This window comes from Hemicordylus capensis, chromosome 8, assembly GCF_027244095.1.
Source record: "Hemicordylus capensis ecotype Gifberg chromosome 8, rHemCap1.1.pri, whole genome shotgun sequence".
In the NCBI taxonomy this organism is placed as follows: Eukaryota; Metazoa; Chordata; class Lepidosauria; order Squamata; family Cordylidae; genus Hemicordylus; species Hemicordylus capensis.
Window position 1 is genome coordinate 9,857,264 of NC_069664.1, and position 20,466 is coordinate 9,877,729.

Below are 20,466 nucleotides of genomic sequence, written 5' to 3' on the forward strand. Positions count from 1 at the left end.
TTATATTATATTTTTTCTTATATTATATTATATTTTCATCCGAAATGAAATGCACATCCCTAGTGGCAGTACCTGCAGGGAGCGGGGCAACCGGGCGAAGGGGAAGGTCCCCTTTTTCCCCCTAAAGATCACTGGTGACGGGATGGGGCACGGTGGTTGTGGCGGCGGCTAGCTGCACGGAGGGGGGGGGAGGACGGGAGAGTCACAGTGTGCCCCCTTTTTAATCTATAAGCCCACTGTGCGGGCAGCAGGGGTGAGCTCCTTCCTCCTTCCCTCCTGCTCGGCTGCTGGGCTCTGCTATCTGCAGTCCATTTCCGACTTTCTTTCCACGTTCCTTCAGAAAGGAGTTTCTCCCAGCACTACCTGGAGGTGCTGCCAGGAAGCAAACCTGGGACATCCTGCATGCTAAGCAGATGCTCCACCACTGAGCTCAGGCCCCATCCCCAAGGGTGGCCTACATGGGTCTACCATCCAGGCACTGACCCCACCAAGACCTGCTGAGCTCCAGCCAGGTGGCTGTATCATGTGCTCTTAGACACAGGTTCCATTTCAGTCACACGGAGGCTGAAGACCACAGGGAGACGTTTGTTGAAGAAAGGGTCATGGAGTAGTGGGCTGATGGGAGTTGTAGTTCAAGAACAGTGGGAGGGCCAAGTTTGCCCACCCCTGGGCTAGCCAGTTCTGTATCCCTTGCTGGATACAGACTCCATCATGTGCCTCAGGAGATTTACAGCCCTGTTCTAACTGAGGTGTGTCTTTATTGGCTACTTCTGAAGGCTGTAAAAGTTAGCCTCTTACCACAAGAATCTATGGAGAAAGCAAATACCAGCCAAGTCAGAAGCAAACATGCTGACCACATTTCTCAGAGAAAAGCTTCCTTGTCGCAGGATGCCAGCTGCACCTAACATAATGTTTAAAAAAATAATAATTCCACAGTTATAATAAAAGAGAAAGAATCAGAGTCAAGGCAACAATACCAGAAACACCGAGATGTTGACTGATGAGTTAATGTTTCTCCAACTTCATCTGGAGCTAGTCCAGATTCCTCAGCAATGACACAAAATATCACTTCATTCTTCAGTGAAATTCAATCGTTTCTGGGTTGAGGTGTGTTGGTAAATACATGAAGACGCTAACCTCTTAATGTCAATGGGAAGCTGAAAGCCAGCAAGAGTCTTCCGTGTTCTTGAAAGGGTCCAGCTGAATTGGTCTGCCACAGTGGACCCCAACCTGTGTCCCCAGTTGTTGTTGGAATGCAACTGAACACCCAGGTTGGGGGACTCCATTACTTCAAAATGGAAGGATCCACACTGGATGTTTATTCACCTGTCTAGTTTTATTTTGCTTTTAAGGCAGAGATGATTATTTTGATTTCACCTCTTGTTTTCATCAAAACCTACCTTGAGCAACTAGGTTCTTCATGAACCCCACCATCTATTAAGATCATCAGGGAGGTCCAGTTGCTGTTACCACTGGTTCATTGGGTGGTGACCCAAAACCGGACCTTGTCTAGGGTTGCTCAGGGCTCTGGAACATGCTCCTGAATGAAATCAGAGCCTCCCCATCTCTGGCTGTTTTTAAGAGACTCTTGAAAACACACCTATTTTTATCAGGCTTTCAGTTTATAATGTTTTTAAGTTTTATTGATGGTTATTGTAATTTGTTTTATATGATTTAAGGTTTTAATTGTGTTGTAATTTCTAAAGTGCCCAGAAATTGTACATGGGGTGGTATATACATGTGATAATTAAATAGGGGTGGGGCAGGGGGCACAGGAAATGACCCAGCTTCTTCCCACTCTTTTCACCCATCTGAGCTGGCTTGCTGTCCCTCACCTCAGCCCACCGCCAGGTTGAGGGCTGGTCATTCACCCAGCTCCCCAACCCAGTGAATGACCAACCCATGTGCCTGGTGCTAACATGGGGTGGGGTGAGGCAAAGGAGAGTGAGACACCAAAGCTGGCTGGGAAATGAGCTCCAGAGGGCTCTACCGGCCTTTCTGGGTGCTGGCCATGCCCCCTGCCTATGATGTCACACACAAGGGGGTGTGGCTGGTGTGTGAGGGGCCAACACGGAGAAGGGTGAGCATGAGCGCACCCTTATCTAGCTGTGCATCTGATTCTGCACTCTCGCACTCTCTCTCTCTGTGTGTAATTAATTAACTTCTTTGTTATGCATTCTTTCTTAAAAGAACCTCAAAACCTTTCTTTTTAAAAGAAGCTTTAAAAAAATAAAACTGACTGGCTTCTGTTTTAAATTAGTTTTTTTAGTCCTGACTCCTGTTTTTTCTTGTCTCGTTGCTATTTCTCTGTTACTGTCTTTTAGTGTGTTTTGTTACATTGTGTTTTTATGGCCTTTCATTGTTTTATATTGGTTCATTGGTTTATTGCTTTATATTGGCCGCATTCACACATAACGTGGAACCGCAGATCCAATGGACCCACGGTTCTGCTCTCCCCTCCCCCACCCTACTCTCCCATCTGAATTCGGATGTCCCGGAGACCTCCCTTTCTGCAGTCAGTGAGACTGTCAAGAGGAGAAGAATTGGTTGCATGAAGGACAGCCCCAGCAGCCAATAGCAGCTGGAGCAAGGGAGGAGCTTCCTCCCTCAACTCCAGTTGCAGAACAAGCAGACTGAGTGGAATTCGGACACAACGCTGACAACGATAAACAGGAGGTCCAGGCGGTGAACCTCACTACAAACTAAAAGGTACAAACTGGAGTCTAGAGAGGGAAACTACGGGTCAAAATTTAATTGTAACTGAAGTTGCCCACATCTGGATGTTCAGAAATTGAAACAGGAGGCCCCTTTACCTCCTGTTTTGTGTCACATGAGTATATGGCCGCTGTGTTATCATAAGTTGCCCCGAGAAGCAGTGTGCTGGAGGGGTCAATCAATCAATCAATCAATCTCTTATTGCGGACTCAGACCAGCAGAAGCTGGAGGGGTGTGTGTGACAGAAACATTTTAAATAAATAAAGAGAAGCCCTAGTTTTTATCATGCCAGAAGACTGGATATTCATGCACAATGCGGATATGAGAGTGTCACAATGTTTGTGCAGAATGACGTCCTTTTTGACACAATGAATCTGCATGAATTTGTAATGCTCGCCTTACCCACTGCAATTCAGCTGAGCCTCCAGGCCCTCATTCCTGAGAACTCCACTCTGTCTGCTCTATCCATTTCCCCTGCAGTGGCTTGTCCTGCTCTGTTTTTCAAAAGCTATAAGGTGTCTGGTTCAAAATAAGAGAGCAGGAAAATTAGAATGGCTTTCTGATCTGCTCACACTCACCAGCAGGTTGCTCTTTGAGTTCATCACGCACATGAATCTACACAGATGTGTGTGAGAGACAAGATATGTCCACCCAGAAATTTAACCTGGGAGAAGAGTTGGTTGACCCAGAAAATAATCTAGCATTTCACACTTTTAAGGTGCCATCTCCAAAATTGTAGGGGAGAATTTGAATCAACCACTTACTTAGCAGAGAAACTGATTATGGTGAGAACAGAGCTCAGGGCAGAGATCTGGAGACAACTGTTTAAGATCAAAAACAAATAAAGTTTTATTTCAACAGTCACAAACTTAGATCACAAGCCTGTACCCTATACTCGCTAACTCGTGGTGGAAGGAAGAAGAAGGATGTAGAGGCCTATTCACATGATATGTTCAGCAGTTGTACGATAAGTGTACAGTACACACAGGTACAATCATTCACACCTTAGGCTGAATGCATGTACAGAAGTACACTTCCTATCTGTACAATGCACAGTTTGAAGGGCCTGTATCCAAGTTCACTTTTAAAATGAACACAGGTAGTAAAAGTTCACTTTTTAAATTCACACAAACGCACGTACAAGTGTACAGATATCTGTACACTTGTACAGGATAATGTCTGAATCAGGCTAGAAAGAACACTAGAAGAAGAGTATCAGTCTACCTAAGAGTAGACTACCTAAGTCTACCTAAGAGTATCAGTCTACCAATCAGAACAGAGACAGAAGAGTAAAAGAGAACAAGGAGGCCAGTCCTAAATTTCTAGTGTCCCTAGTATACAATAGGAATTATTGGTGTTAGGAGCAGATGCCGATGGAGTCACATCTCTAACAAAAATCTCCCGCAAAGGCAAAAAACAACAGCCCGGTGTCAGCACAGGGACAGTGATTGATCATGGACAAGATCTGGTGAACAGGGCTGCCCTGCTAAATAGGAGGAGTTGAAGTGCATATTGTCTGTGACTCCTTTAAAAATAAAGTCTTCTTTAGGAATGTGCAAATCAATCCGAATTTGAATCGATTTGACTCGATCCGGGTGATTTGAGTGATTTGAATTGAATCACCCCTTTGATTCTATTCGATTCAAATTCGAAACAAATTCTTGAGATTCAATTCTAATTCAATTAGAGAGCAATTTGGCAACTTTTAAAAACCATTCAGGCCCCCTGATTGGTTAAAAAGGGTGCCAATTAGATTTGAATTCAAATTGAATTTTCAGACTGAATTCAAATCTGATTTGAATTCAAAACAAATTTTCAGAATTCGGTTTGAATTCAAAATGAATTTTCAGAATTCGGTTTGAATTCAAAACGAATTTTAAATTTGTTTCGGGCACCTCTCTAGTCTTCTTCTGGCCAAGGAAGCTTTTGACATTCACATGCTGGTCAGCTTGTGAAGCATGAGCTGCTTTCAGCCTCATGCATGAAAACGCTTGAGTTCAGAGACATCCCTTTTAGCTGACTGACCTCTCTCAGTGCCACTTGTGCTCTCCCCTGCCGATTCATTAAAGGCCACTAATGAGCAAAATTCATTTGCAAACATTATGAATTAATATAAGTGAGTATTGTCTCTTTAGCTCAGCTATTGCCCTCTTCCCTGCTCATTGCCTTCCAGCTGATGCCTTTGAGATGCACACTTTGCATTCATCCACTAGGTGGTACATAGGCAACCTTCACAGGATCTTACCTCTCTCTTATCAGTATGCTTCGCTAATTGGAACAAAAGCAGAATCTTGCTCTATGAAGGAACTAATGCCCCTCAGCAGCTTGCTGAGACAAATGCACACCCCTGACACATTTCTGTCCTTTTTACAGCTTCTCTAAAAGCTTACATTCTCCAGAGAGTAGGGCTCTTCTCACTATGGACCTAAGAGCAGGAGAAAGCCCCTAGTTTGGGAGATGTGCATGCACCCAACTGCCCATTGTGAGAATTCTACAAACAAGGTAAGAGGAGAGAAAAATGCTTGTCTGCAAGCTGGTTCCAGAGGCAGCAGGCAGCGGAGAGCTCAGAACTTGTACCCAGGGCCAACTAGATATGGAGCAGGCGCATGGGTTTGACCCACCTCTGCCCCATTCAAGTATAAAGTGCAGAGGCATTAACAATAGCAAAGGAACGACACTTCATCCTTCTGTTCCAAATATTCCAAACCTGACAAAGGTTTGGGGGCAGCACAGTGGAACAGCCCCCACTAACCTGATTTCATTAGCTCTCTGATGGAGAAGGTAGCAAGCATGTATTGTCCCATTTGCTAAACAGGGTCTATCCTGGTTTGCATTTGGATGGGTCACTACATGTGAGCACTGTCTGCTGTAAGATATTCTTATGGGGGTGGGGCCATAGGTCAGTGGAAGAGCATCTGCTTTGGATGCAGAAGGTCCCAGCTTCAATCCCTGGAAGCATCTCCAGGTAGGGCTGGGGAAGACCCCTATCTGAAAGTTTGGAAAGCCACTGCCAGTCAGTGCAGATCAGCAATTCCCAACCTTTTCTTTTATGTGGACCACTATACCCTCATCAAAAGCTTGTGCAGACCACCCTGCAAGCACGTCATTTTAAACATTCCTAACATAGCCAAAGGCAGATTACCGCAGAGGCAACGGAGACAATTGCCTGAGGCGGCAAATCCTGGAGGGGCGACAAGTTAAAATCTTTTTCAAAACTTTTTTTTTAACTTTTAAAATTGCCACTGTGTGGCAGTGAGAGCTCCCAAATCATGTCGGGCGGGCCCAGCTCAGGGTGCTGCCTGCCTAGATGGCGGCAGAGACAGCGGCAAGAGACCTCCTCACATGGGCCCACCTTACTCCCAAATGACAGAGGTTGGGCTGAAATCAACCCAACCTCTGCCATTTGGGAGGAAGGAGGGCCCATGTGAGGAGGTCTCTCGCTGCCGTCTCCACCGCCCACACACAGCAACAACTGCGCCTGGCCCGACAGGATTCGGGAGGTGGGTGTCTACCAGGAGCTCTGGCCACTGTCCCTGCAGCAGCTTTTTAAAGTTTTTTTAAAAAAAAGATTTAATCCCCCCCGCCGCCCAGAGGCAAATCTTAGTTGCCTATGGGTGGCAATCTCAAAGGGTATTTTAAAAAGCAGCTATTTCTAATCTGTTCTGCTCGCTCACAAACATATTGCCTCGTCACAGTACATTTACCTGCAGTAGGCCTATCGGTGGGATTATATTATTATTGAATTATCTTTTTTCTCCCATGGACCACATGTAATACCTTGGTGGACCATAAGTAATATAATACGAAACACTGGAGTAGACCATACTGAGCGAGGTGGACCAATGTTCTGAGTGTAAGGCAGCTTCCTATGTTCTTTTGAGTTACTTTCCAGTTCCTTGGTTATTGATAGTCCATGAACCAACCTGACACAATTGCAATTGAATCAAAACCCTGTTTATTTTGAAACAAGAGTTCGAGATGTTCCGGAAAATGCCCTGAGTGATCTTATCTCAGGGAATCTCATTTCATGCCTTCCTTTTGCCATGCTATCTTTGTTAACCTGAACAAGTAAAGAAAGATCATTTCTTCATGGGTGTGAATGAATGCCCCACCTCCAGGAGTGACAGTTGAGCTGATCTGCAAGAGCTCAAAAGCAATCGTTAAGCTCAAAATAAATAGAGGAATGCGGGGAAACCCACTGAGCAATTTTACTCACCTTATTGAAAGTTGTTCAAGATCCTTGTGAAAATTCTCAGATCTCTTTCCTTGTAACACATGAGCCAACGGGCATGGTTGGTACCATCTGGGGGGATAAATGCTCCTTGAGATCTTTGATAAGGTCTACATCCCTAAAAATGGAAAGGAGGCGATAGCATTGCAGGACTGGCAGCTTTTAGGGTGTTCTCATGCTTTCCTCATCCTGACCATTGAGAGTGCAATGGCCAAAATTGCAATGATGTTTTAAAAGCTGTAAAAATACAACCATGATAAAATTTAATTGATATTGTCAGAGGAGTGGAAATGAAATTGGCAGGAATGTCCTAGAGAATGCAACAATCTGTTCAATGTTGCCTTAACCCTAACCCTAACCTTTTGCTCTGTGCAAAAATGACTGCAATATTATCCTAATTGTTTGGGGGTTGAGATAAAGATGGGGTGATAACCCACAGAAAGCTGCAGGTACAATGACACTATCAGCTCCTTTCCATCTCTAGAGGGGCAGACGTTTCCAAAAACTGCTATAAGCATTCATCCCAACATGGTCCCGATAACCAAAATTTGTGGGCCTGGCTCATGAACTGGGAGGAACCCCAACATTCAGTTTGAATTTCAATTCCTTGATATTTCGGCCCCCACCCAGTTGTGAAGGCTTTCAACCATGATACGATCTAATCCCATGCAATGAGCTGCTAAGTAGCCCTGGAGAACCTCCTCCAAAAGAGAATGGTAACCCTGGCTCATCTCATGGTCCCAATCCAGACCACTCACTCCACCGTGTGCTGTTTGCCCAGGGAAGCAATCAGAGTCATGTCAAGCAAAATCATCTAGAGTCAGTGCCATGATTCATGACAGATCTAGGTAGGAGCTATAGCAATATCAAGACTGAGTCAGTGGATTTCACATTCCCATGCAGAGTGGTCCATGTCACAGGTATGATGAAGAGCCATTGTGAAGACTACAGTTTCCGCAAGGAGGTTGCAGAAAAGAATGACAGAGAACTTTCCTTATGGGTGGAGAATATCAGTCATCTTGGGCTCTCCACTGACATCCATGGATATGTATTTACTTCCATTTACCATTTCTTAATGTATTTGTATCCCGCCTCACAAATATCTTCCCAAGAGGACTACCAGCATTTGAAATCACCATAAAATCAACAATCATCAGAACAGGAGCATATTTAAGATGGCGGAGCATAGCTTTGCCATAAATGCACCCGCAGCCAGCACAACTAAGGATCATTGCTAATGGCCCTGTAAACAGGAATCTTCAGTGGGTGCAGTAAAATCAACCACAAGGTAACTTGACAGATATCCTTGGGAGACAATTAGTGCTGACACTGAGAATACCCTGTCTGCCTAACCTCTTGAGTTAATGTGTTGAAGATGGAGTTCCAGTGCATCGACCTTTTGCACCAACTATCCTAATAACCACTGGGAGCAGACGTAGTTAGCATTGGGAGCCGAGGTAGTGAGTGAGGGTCTCCTTACCTGTCCCTGCTTTGCCTTTACGCTATGACCCCTGCCTTGACTCCTCAGGTTCTTCCTGTGCTGAGTCACTCCTCTTCCTTTCCTCTTGGAGAGTAGATGGAAACATCTCTCTCTCCCCCCACTTCCTCCATGACCTCTTCCAGAAAGAGTGTGCAGCAGTGGAGGCACCTGCATGGAGCGCGGGAGAGAGCTCCCAGCCTCACCAAGCTCTCTGCTGCTTCCACCTTCAGAGGAGCTGTACTATAATACTGGAGCCTTTTAAAATGTATGGAATTATTCTTGGCGGGAGGGGGCGATATATTTGAGTCTAATTATCAAAAGGGGGGTTATGGGCCTGGGCCCCGTATCTTTTAAGCCAGGGCTTCCCAATCTGTGGTTCTCCTGATGTTGCTGGACTACAACTCCCATCATTCCCAGCCATATTGTAGTTGGGGATGATGGGAGTTGTAGTTCAGCAACATCTGGAATACCACAGATTGGGAAGCCCTGTTTTAAGAAACTTGCAACACCCCTAAGTTTATTGTACGGACTGTAGAATGGTCTCTTCTGCCTGAGGGCCTTTGAACATGATTCTTTGCCTTAGGATTCCCACCCCTAAGGCCACATCAGCCTCAAACTTGCCTAGAATCCCAGACACTGAAGTGGGTTGAGTCATGCATGGACACCAGGGCTGCTCAGCTTCAGTCCTCCTGCAGATGTTGGCCTCCTCCAACTCCCATAACCCCCTTGCTATTGACCAGTGTGGCTGAGGATTATGGAAGTTGTAGGCCAAAAACAGCTGGGGGGACCTAAGTTGAGGAGGCGCAAAGTACACACACACACACACACACACACACACACCCCACCACCAAAAACAACAACAACAACAACAACTACCTGAGCGAAGATCAAAGGAAGGGTCAGCAATGCATATTAAACCTGTGAACTTAGGAAGTATCGAAACACCACCCCCACTAAATTTCACTTGTCTTGTGGGAACTCATGTGGCTTCCCCCAAAAACTCTGACATTCTCTTTGAATATCACTTTTACATGGCATTAACTGTGATGATGCTACGATCTCCAGAGCTCTGTCCAGGACGACCTTTTTGCTGAAAAGCAGGATATAAATAGTAGGCCTCTTCACACACACACACACACACACACACACACACACACACACACACCCCATATTGGATCTGACACAATGCAATCCAATATAGAAATTATCAGAACCAGCACCCACATTTAATATCATGTAGTCAGATCATATCGGAATTTCAGTCAGAAATTCCAACTTGAATCAGATTTTTCCCCCTCAATGAATAACCCCAAAACATTAATAAACCCCAGAATGGCTGGGCAGAAAATTTCACTTGTTGGTAGGCCATGATGACAGTATTATGTACGTTCAATCTGAAGGTGATCAGTGCACCTGTTGATTTTTAATGATTTTTAAAAATGTTTTAAAAACCTTTAAAAAACCTTTTGAAAGTGCTGTGGTTGGGCAGAAAGCTCTCAAATTGTCCACATGTTCCTACATGATGATAGCATTAAGTGGGTCCACTTTCAAGGAGATCAGTACACATACTGATTTTTAATTGATGTTTTTAGTTTCATGGAAGAAACAGCTACAAAAAGTTCAGAAAGAGAATCCGCATAGGTCCAATACAATAGAGGATTAATTCCAACATTCCTGACATATCAATGAAAATCATGTCAGAATTAATTCCGATAGTTCTGATAATAGCACGATTGGATCCAATAGTACTATTGGAACTATCTGACTACACAGCCCTATTAAACAGTAGTCGTAATAGAAGGGAGGGAGATGTCAACTTTCAACTCTTACAAGGGAAGGAGATATCGACTCTCAACCTTCTCCTCCTCTACCAGCAATACCAACTGCCAAGAGCAACTGCTGGAGAAGGTGCTGCAGGGTACGCTTGGAAACTAGAGCTCAGTCCTAGATCTGATGGAGAATCTAAGGCTTCACCCAGGAGGAAACTCCGATGCCTGCCCCTGTTAACCACGCCTTAACCCAGAAGTGATTCAGTTTCACTGATGGGTGAAATAACATTCCGTGCCACCACCAGTGATGGATCTGGGGTTCCAAAGGCCAAAGAAATATTAATTCATCTGCCAACACATCCTCGGTGTTCCTGTCACCGTTTGCCCAGAGCTGACACTTCTGCCTTTCTTATACAAGTGGAGTGTTTGAAATGCATCGTTTCAATCCTGCTGGCCCATGAGAAGATCCTGGTTGGGGTTTGGCCGTCTTTATCAGCAAACACCTGGGAAAGTGATAAGGCTGTGCCAGGTGCCGCCCATGGGTATCTTTGCACAGAATAAACACCAGCTTAGTCAGAAATGTCTCATTTAGCTGCATGTTTTTCTGGAGGGGTGAGTTCACCCAGAACAAGGTCAGCATCCAATCTGTTTGGCTTATCTCCTTCTTTATGCAAATCAGCGTTGCTGATTTCCTCAGAAGACGTTAGTGAGAAACATGCTCTTCCTGCTATGGTGCCGGGCGCTAGAAAAACATCGTGTTGCGTGCCCCCCTGTTCATCTGAGTAGGGAACAGTTTCAGGACCCTCAAATTACAAGAGGGAAAAGCACACAAAAGAGCCCCTGGTGGCGCAGTGGTACAACTGCCGCCCTGTAACCAGAAGGTTACAAGTTCGATCCTGACCAGGGGCTCAGGGATGACTCAGCCTTCCATCCTTCCGAGGTCGGTAAAATGAGTACCCAGAATGTTGGGGGGCAATATGCTAAATCATTGTAAAACGCTTAGAGAGCTTCCAGCTATAGAGCGGTATATAAATGTAAGTGCTATTCCTATTAGGGTTGTAGATTTTGAGCCCTTTCTCATGATCTATGAGAATGGCTTGGCGGGCGGGCAGGCGGGCGGGCGGGTGGGGAGGAAGGTTCACTCGCCTTACCTTCCCCGCAGATGATCCATCAAAGGAGCTGGGTGTGCGGATCATGTACCCAGATGATTCTCCGCTGCCCCATGCAGTGCATAGGGTCAGGGGCCAGGATGTGTAATCCCAGCCACCCAAAATCCTATGATGCACTGAGTGAGTATGTGGTGCATTCTGGGTATCCCCCCAGTGACAGGCGGGAGCCCCGCAGTTTCCCAGTCCTGGCTGCTGACAGATGATCAATAAACCAGGGCTAAAGGAGGGCTCGCTCCCTTAACTCCATTTCAGAGGCTGGCCTCTTTGACGGGTTTGCCACTGAAGCACCGCCGGGATCAGGTGTGACCTCGTCAGTTCTGATGATCAGCCAAGATGGGACTTGGCTGCCTTAGTCTGGCTTTGGCTGATCATAAGAACAATTGTTTGCCAACTATGTGTCAGTTATAAACAAGGTTGGAGGCTGGGAACTTGATCATGAGCTAAGCCCCAGCAAGGTAGGACAATTTTGCTTCCTACCTTATCCTGAACCTGGGGCTGGTAGGACATGCTCATGCCATCCAGCTGGGGCTTAGTAGCACGTGTGCGCGCGCACACACACACACACACACACACACACACTCCCCTACCTTACATCACTCTCAGAGGCAGAGCTATAATTGGGCAGATGGGTTCAAAGAACATGAGCTGCCCAGTTCCCAGGGGCCACCTGGCTCACCCCCTCGTCCCTCCTTCGAGTTCTGGCTGGCCTCATTCCCAGCTGGCTTCATTTTGGGGTGGATATTTTTGTCATTCTCTCCCTGATCAAGGGAGAGAGTAAAGAAGACACCCAGCCGGCAATGAAGTCAGCTTGGAAATGTGCTCCAGAGCGGTCAGCGGCGTGGTGGAGCGGGGAGGGACACGCAGGGACAGAGTGCCGGTACTTATCGGCTTCTCTGGCTGTTGTGGTGGGCATGGCCATAGGGACGTGGCTGGCAAGGAGCCCCTGGGGAGACAAGCGAACATAAGCCCACTGATCAGTCCCTTTTAGCTGGGACTGACCAGAAAAACAAGGCGTGGGGTGGGGGGAGAGGGAGGAAATGCATTTCTGGGAGTACCACCTTTGTTCCAGATGTTAGACTTCTGAATGAGAAACAACAGAATATTCCACATTATTGCTCTCCTTTGAAACACATTTTATCGGAAGGTGAGTGCATTGAGGCAATGGGCACCTGCAGATGGCCTACAGAACTTGAATCCACTGCAGATTGGATAAGAGCAGCCTGAAGCTCTCCTCACTAACTTTGCTCAGGTGTTCATCGCTCAGACTGCTCTTCAAATTGGCACTGAGATTGCCACAACCATCCCATGTTCATTCACAGCCAGGGTTTATTCTAGGCTCCCCACCCCCAAGAATAATGAGGGCAGCCCCTCCCCATCCCCAATCTGTGAGCATCTCCCAAACTAGTTCTCACTGAAAAAGAAAAAGATAACAGAGGGAAGGGGAAATGAGAATGAATGCAGAGCTTAAGAGAAAGAGGCCGCAAGGGAGGAGGGAAGGAAGGAAAGGGAAAGAAGGGAAGGAAGGGGAAGGGAAATATCTTGCAAAGAATGGATGAGATGATCTTCCTTCCAAAACTGTGGTTGAGGACTGAGACTTTTTCTCATCTTTTTCTACAACCCTGCACCTTATTAAACACCCATACTCCTAACTGCACAAAATGTGTCCAGCTTCAGATTAGAATCAGCCCTGTTCACAGCCAGCACTTCATTTCAAGTAATCATAGGAATCCAGCAGGTGAGAATGGGGGAATCAACTTGTCTGGATGGGAATCTACTTGCTCCCTCAACCTCCCTCTGGGGCCACCTTGGCTGGGACATCCCTTTCCGCAAGCACTGATCACTTTTCCATTCCAAGGACTTCATATGTCTACCCAGAGCCTATATCCTAACCATTAACTTCCATAAAGGATGCATTCGAACCTAACACAGAACTGCAGGTCCAATGGACCTGCAGTTCTGCTCTCCTCCCCCACTCTCCACATTTGGGCAAAACAGAGAGCAGGCTCTCTACAGTCAGGAAGTGTTGGAGATGGAGTTCCAGTGCATCGACCTTTTGCACCAACTATCCTAATGACCAGCTCCCTTGAGAAGTCCATAATGCTGGCAAAAGTTGAAGGAAAGAGAAGAAGAGGATGAACAGCAGCAAGGTGGCTGGACTCGATGACGACAGCAATGAATGCACCACTGAGAAAGGCCAAGCTGAAGACAGATAATCCTGGAGAGAATCTATCTATGTGGTTGCTAAGAGCTGACACTGACTTGACTGCACTTAATCAATTAATCAAATCCTAATGACCACTAGGGGCTTTGGGAGCAGAGGTAGTTAGTGAGGGTCTCCTTACCTGTCCCTGCTTTACAGAGGAAGCTGCCATATACTGATTCAGACCATTCGTCTATCTAGCTCACTATTGTCTTCACAGACTGGCAGCGGCTTCTCCAAGGTAGCAGGCAGGAATCTCTCTCAGCCCTATCTTGGAGAAGCCAGGGAGGGAACTTGAAACCTTCTGCTCTTCTCAGAGCAGCTTCATCCCCTGAGGTGAATATCTCTCAGTGCTCACACATCAAGTCTCCCATTCATATGCAACCAGGGCAGACCCTGCTTAGCTATGAGGACAAGTCATGCTTGCTACTACAAGACCAGCTCTCCTCCCATACCTCTGCTCTATGACCCCTGCCTTGACTCCTCAGATACTTCCTCAGATACTTCCCCTTCCTTTCCTCTTGGAGAGTAGATGCAAACATCTCTCTCTCCCTCCACCTATCCATTATGTAGCCTTTAGACAGAGCTAGGTCTTTCCTATCCAAAATGTACTTCACCAATAAACCTATTTAGTTTATATTGTACAACAATCTCCATGTGTGTTCTTTAGGTAACTGCAACAACAAAACTCTGCACTCTACTCTGTAACTGGAGTGGGTAGCTTCCCTTGTTGGTGCTTTGAAAAATAATTACAAACTCCAACAGGAAGACTTCACAGAGGAGGGGGAACTGGCTGTGTAGGCTTCCTTCTTGATTGAAGGACAGCCTGCTCAGCCAATCACACCTGAAGAGAGGGAGGAGCTGCCTTCCTCAACTCTGGCTTCACTTAATGCAGCCTCCAGTGCTGCATTTGGATGTCAAGGTAGCAGACTGAACCCCCAGTTATGAGCTGCAAAACTCACTACAAACCGAGGGTTCAAACTGGAGTCTCCAAAGCACAACCTTGGGTCGCTGGATGAATGGGATAGGAGCTGCATTCATTTGGATGTAACAGTAGACATACCTCTACCCCATGCAACTCCAGTTCTGCATTACGTTCGAATGTGGCCAAAGAGACATCCCCCCACTATTCAGGAATATTAACATGCATCAGTCAAATCTCAGACAATGAGCCGGGTCTCACGATCAGTGAGACCCGGTTTTGGAGAGTGCGTGGGGAGAGTGGGTTAAGCCCACTCTCCCTGCACATGAGCAGGGCAGGAGCCCTGGGTGGCCGAATCGGCTGCCCACATGATTGCCAGCTCCATGACGGAGCCAGCGGGGGATGGGGGGAGCAGGGGCCGATCAGCCCCTGGAAGCTCCAGCATGCCCTGCACGAGCGCGTAGGGCATGCTGGCGAGACCCCCGGAGCCGGGAGGCAGCTTTTCACTCCACAAACCTGGTTTTAGGGGAGGGGTACTTGGGCGTGTTAACCGTCTGGGAGCCACCGGGCTCGCCTGTGAGTCCAGTGGCTCCCACGATCAGCCAAAATCGGGCTAGGCTCCCCTAGCCCGATTTTGGCTGATCGTGGGAATAGCCCCAATCTGTTCAGGTATTGCTTTAAGTCAAACCCCTCATGACAGACCGATGTACAAATCTCTCCTTGAGCCAAGCAGAAGAGAAGGGGCCCTTCAAACGGCCCTGAAATGTTATGCTTGAAGGAGGGGACTAAAATCTTGAAACTTCAGCTCAAACCCTGAGATCTCGATTTGTTTCCTCTGAGGCATTTGGCGTCTGAGGCTAAGATCGATGCCTCCTTATTCAGCTAGATGTGGGGGCTGTAGGTTTCAATTCTCATCCCACTACCAAGCCCCACTCTTTCTTATATACTATATTTATATCCTGCTTTTCAGCCAGTACAAGCTAGGACCTGACCTTTCCCTGTATCAGCAAAACTTCCCTCAATGGCTCCCTCCTGGATGCCCCCCCTCCCCGGCCCACCAATGCCTGACTTGCATCATTCTGAAAGGCTTTCTCCTGTTGCTGCCATCTCAAGCTGTAGGAGGGAAACATGAAAGAAAGCGGGGAAATGAAATGAAAACCAAAGGGGATAATGAAAATGGAGGACATTCATTTTGAAACAAACAGGACTGCAATCAATCAAGAACAGAAATTAATAAAGTGCTGGATCAATGGTGGCCTAAGAACTTGGTGCACCAAGGCAGGGGACCATATGCCACCTCCACTGCTTGTGTACCGCTAATCATGCATTCAAACACCCGTTCACACTTCCCCTTCCCAGCCCAGCAACCACCCTCCTGCCTCCCTCGCCGGGCTAGTAATGAAAAGGAGGGAGCCAAAGAAGATATAATTCAAGAGCAGTAGAGTACAAGAGACACTCTATAGAGTGCCTCCTTTCTCTACTGCCCTTTCTGCAGAGTGCAGAAGATGCTCTATAGAGTGTCCCCTGTACTCTATTGCCCTTTCATTGTTTCCTTTTCGGCTCCCTCCTTTTCATTAACAACCTGGTGAGGGAGGGAGGGAGGGAGGAGGGGGTGCCCCAGACTAGGCGTGGAGGTGGCAGCAATGGACTGTCTCGGGGTTACTGTGAGCAGAGTGGTGGCTGTGCCACTACTTAGCAAAGAGTCACTCTGATGACGGCAAGGTGTAGAAGGAGGCAGGTGAGGTGGCAGTGGGCACCTACTCCACTGTGCCTCATGGAAGGCCCGCCTCTTATGTTTAATAACAAGAATGGGAGCATTTGATTGGGAGCCTGGTCTTGTGGTAGCAAGCATGACTTGTCCCCTTAGCTAAGCAGGGTCCGCCCTGGTTGCATATGAATGGGAGACTAGATGTGTGAGCACTGTAAGATATTCCCCTTTAGGGATGGGGTCACTCTGGGAAGAGCAGAAGGTCCCAAGTTCCCTCCCTGGCAGCATCTCCAAGATAGGGCTGAGAGAGACTCCTGCCTTCAACCTTGGAGAAGCTGCTGCCAGTCTGGGTATACAATACTGAACTAGATGGACCAATGTTCTAACTCAGTATATGGCAGCTTCCTATGTTCCTCTGAGCCTACGTATGTGAGCACTGTAAGATATTCCCCTTAAGGGATGGAGCCACTCTGGGAAGAGCACATGCATGCTTGCATGCAGAAGGTTCCAAGTTCCCTCCCTGGTAGTATCGCCAAAATAGGGCTGGGAGAGACTGCTGCCTGCAACCTTGGAAAAGCTGCTGCCGGTCTGTGTAGACAATACTGAGCCAGATGGACCAATGCTCTGGCTCAGTAGAAGGCAGCTTCCTATGTTCCTATGTAAGACCACATCCTCTCCCTGCAGAAACCCTCCAGACCTTCTCAATCTTCATGGTTTGCTTTTGCAGAAATTGCAGAAGAAAAAGGAATCAAAAGCTGCTACAGCGGAGAAGTGATCATCGCAAGCTTTCACATTAACTGATGCATCCTATTGGGCTCTGGAGGGACATGGTAATCACTCTTCCATGCTGTTTAACCTCCGGGGAAGCGTCTATCTTCCAGTCTGTCTTCCAGTATCAGTGGATAAGTGCAGCTAAAGTGGCTGGATATTGAGAATCACAGATGCTTTGCAGCTAGCAAGAGACAAAAATAGAGAAAGGCTCTGACATCTGCATTTCTTTCTGAAGATAACCTCAGATGGCACAAACACAGTCAATATATTTTTCTCCCATGTGTGCATGTAACAACTTCAGGGGACACAAGTTTGAGAGCCCCTGAATTAATGTATTCCTTGAAGAACGTTAAGGGTTTTCTCTTGAGACACTCGATGAAAATCTGCTTAATAGTTTTTAAAACCAATCTCAATTTATTTATTTATTTATTGAGTTTTTTTAAGCAATACACAGACTTTTGGGGTGGAGAGGTGGTCTTGTGGTAGTGAGCATGACTTGTCCCCTTTGCTAAGCAAGGGGCCCCTTTGCATTTGGATGGGAAGGAGACTACATGGGTGAGTTTTGTGAGATTATCCCCTTAGGGGATGGGGTCCTAGCTCAGTGGAAGAGTATCTGTATGCTTGCAAGCAGAAGGTCTCAGTTCCCATAATCAACTTGTGGAATTCTCTGCCACAAGATGTGGTGACAGCCAACAACCTGGATGGCTTTAAGAGGGGTCTGGATAACTTCATGGAGGAGAGGTCTATCAAGGGCTACTAGTCGGAGGGCTATAGGCCAGCTCCAGCCTCAAAGGCAGGATGCCTCTGAGTACCAGTTGCAGGGGAGTAATGTCAGGAGAGAGGGCATGCCCTCAACTCCCACCTGTGGCTTCCAGCAGCATCTGGTAGGCCACTGTGTGAAACAGGATGCTGGACTAGATGGGCTTCCTTGGGCCTGATCCACAGGGCTGTTCTTATGTTCTTAAGTAGCTTCCAATGTTCCTTTGTACTTTCTGAGTAATCTCTTTATTAGATTTGTGAGATAGGCCAGGATTGATATGTACAACTGACTTATACCGCGGTAACTGCTGCTGCACCACCACCACCTCAGTGGCTAATAGCAGCTTCTCAGAGAGCTAAGGATGCAAGAGGTCAAATAGTAGAAATGATACATAAGGTATACATTGGCATCCAAGTTCTGTTCATCCAGATCCCATGCCTAACACCAAATTGTGCTGGTTCCCAACTCTCTGTAACTCTCCTTTCAGTGGGGGCAATTTTAATCAGAAAAAAAAAACATGCAGGGGAAAATGCTTAAGCCCTCATCAAGATCACCTTCCCCACACCTGCTTTTAAAAATACCCTGGAGGGTCTGGCCACATGCCATGTTTGGCCTCAGCTTCTCAGGAAGTAGTAACACATGCGGTGCTTTCCCTGCACCCCCAGTGCCCGAGCTGTGCCTTCATTCCAGAGTGGGAGAGAGCTCTCCTTTCTTTTTTCATTTGCATTGCGCTGAAGGAGCGCTATGCCCAGTGCACTTGACAACCTGGCATCCCTGTTTTCAGTTTCTTTCTCATACACTTGAGTCAAAGAGTCTCTTAACAAGGCCAGGCGAGAGCTGAGGCACTGCAGGCACTCAGCAAGCTTGGCAGATCCTGCAAAAACAACAATCACCATGCAAGGCAGAAATGTCAACATTCAGAAATGGCTCCATTCAGAAGGAAGGCTCCGGATTTTTCCAAAAGGCCTCCCAATTGACTTTGATGCTTGTCCTTCATGGATCTCCAAGACATCGATCAAGATGAGTCATTTGTATTTTCCAAGAGGAAGCAGTCACTCCTTCTTCCTCCAGTGCAAGCCCAGTCTGCACAACAACAACTGCAGTTCATCATGCAAGCTGCAGACTGGGCCTTTTCATCATGCTCAGAAACACTCTTTCTCCCTGTCTCCCCCTCATTTCTTAAAAAAAACCCAAAAAACATCCAACTGAAGAAAAGTTCCAGGGAATTCAAAAGCTCGCTTGCTCCTTGGTGACAATTTAATTGCTCCTATGAAAAGATACCACAGCCACACCCTATGGTTACATGTAGGCTTGTTCTCATGAACCAACCCTGCGATCTGTATGGTTTTTCTAGATGCCTCTTATGTCCTGTACCAAGAAAAGGAAGCCAAAATTCCATGCCAAGACCACTCAGATTCTATACAAACACGATCTGGATTCTGCACCCTATATGTATTCTGCTGCACCCAATTCACCGCCTGGGCCTTTCCGAGATGGCGAGCTTAATCATGGGATTAAGTGGGATAAAGTGGAGCGAATCATGAGGTCATATATTAGCTGCATGTAAGCGCAATAAAGATAATCTGGAGAAAGCTGGGGGCTGTTTGTATCAGTGCTATTTTAATAGGGCTCTTGCTTCCATGCACCATTCATACCACTTACTCTCTGGTCTTTCTTTGGCCCCTTCCGGCCAATAGCTTTCTAGAGGAGGTGGGACACTGCTCCTCCCCCCCCCCACCCATCCATGCATGCATGATGTGTGTCTTTGAAAATTTTCATTTTGGCCTATGAAAATTTATTTCCATTTTATTTATTTTTTTAAAAAAAACTTATTTTGGGGGAGACTTCCACTAAACACCATGGAACATAGGCTCCTTTATTACCAAAAAATAAATGGGTGCCATTCCATTCACTTGCAGATTTAGCTGGCAGAGGACCATTTGCAGTTGAATGTAGCGTGATCACAGAGTACCCTCCTCTAATGAGACTTGCATTCTGGGCAGTATACAAATAAGTTAAATATAAATAAATAAATAAATAATCAATCAATCAATCAATCAATCTGCACTACCTCCAAGAAGCAAGCAACCCACAAGACTCCCTTTAATTAAACTCAAAGGACAAGGGCTCACTTATTACCAAAAAATGAAAGGGAAAATAAGCTGGGGGGGTTGATGAAACACTGTGTGAATATTGCCTTACCTAGATAACTGCAGAAGCCTCTTTTTTTCCCATTTGCATTTGGAAAGGCAAAATAACAGGGGGCTAGTTTGAAATTATATTGAACCCTTCATTCTGTTGGATGGCTCCGCTCATGAATTTGGCTGAGACTGAGCATGCTTTCACCCCTGGCCCCTTGGAAGGGGGTGAAAGCATGCTCATGGAAGGGTGGAAAGCATGATTAACCAATTAGTACCAATTGGTTGGACCCCCTTCTCCAACCAACTGGTACGAAACTCCAATACATCAAAAGTTGCATAAGGTGAAGGGGACCATGTATAATATAGAATGTGTGGAATGTAGTGTTTTATATCAAGGAAACAAGAAGGCCATTAATGAAAAGATACAAAGAGCATGTTTTTGGCTGATATGCAGCACAATAAAAATTGAGCTAAACCATGGGCAATGCAGATTAGAGAAAAACATCAAGGAGAAGTAACAGAAACAAGCGTGTCAATAAGGGCAGCTGAAGAGAATTTAATGAGACGTAAGATTAACGAAGCAATGTTCACAGAGCAATT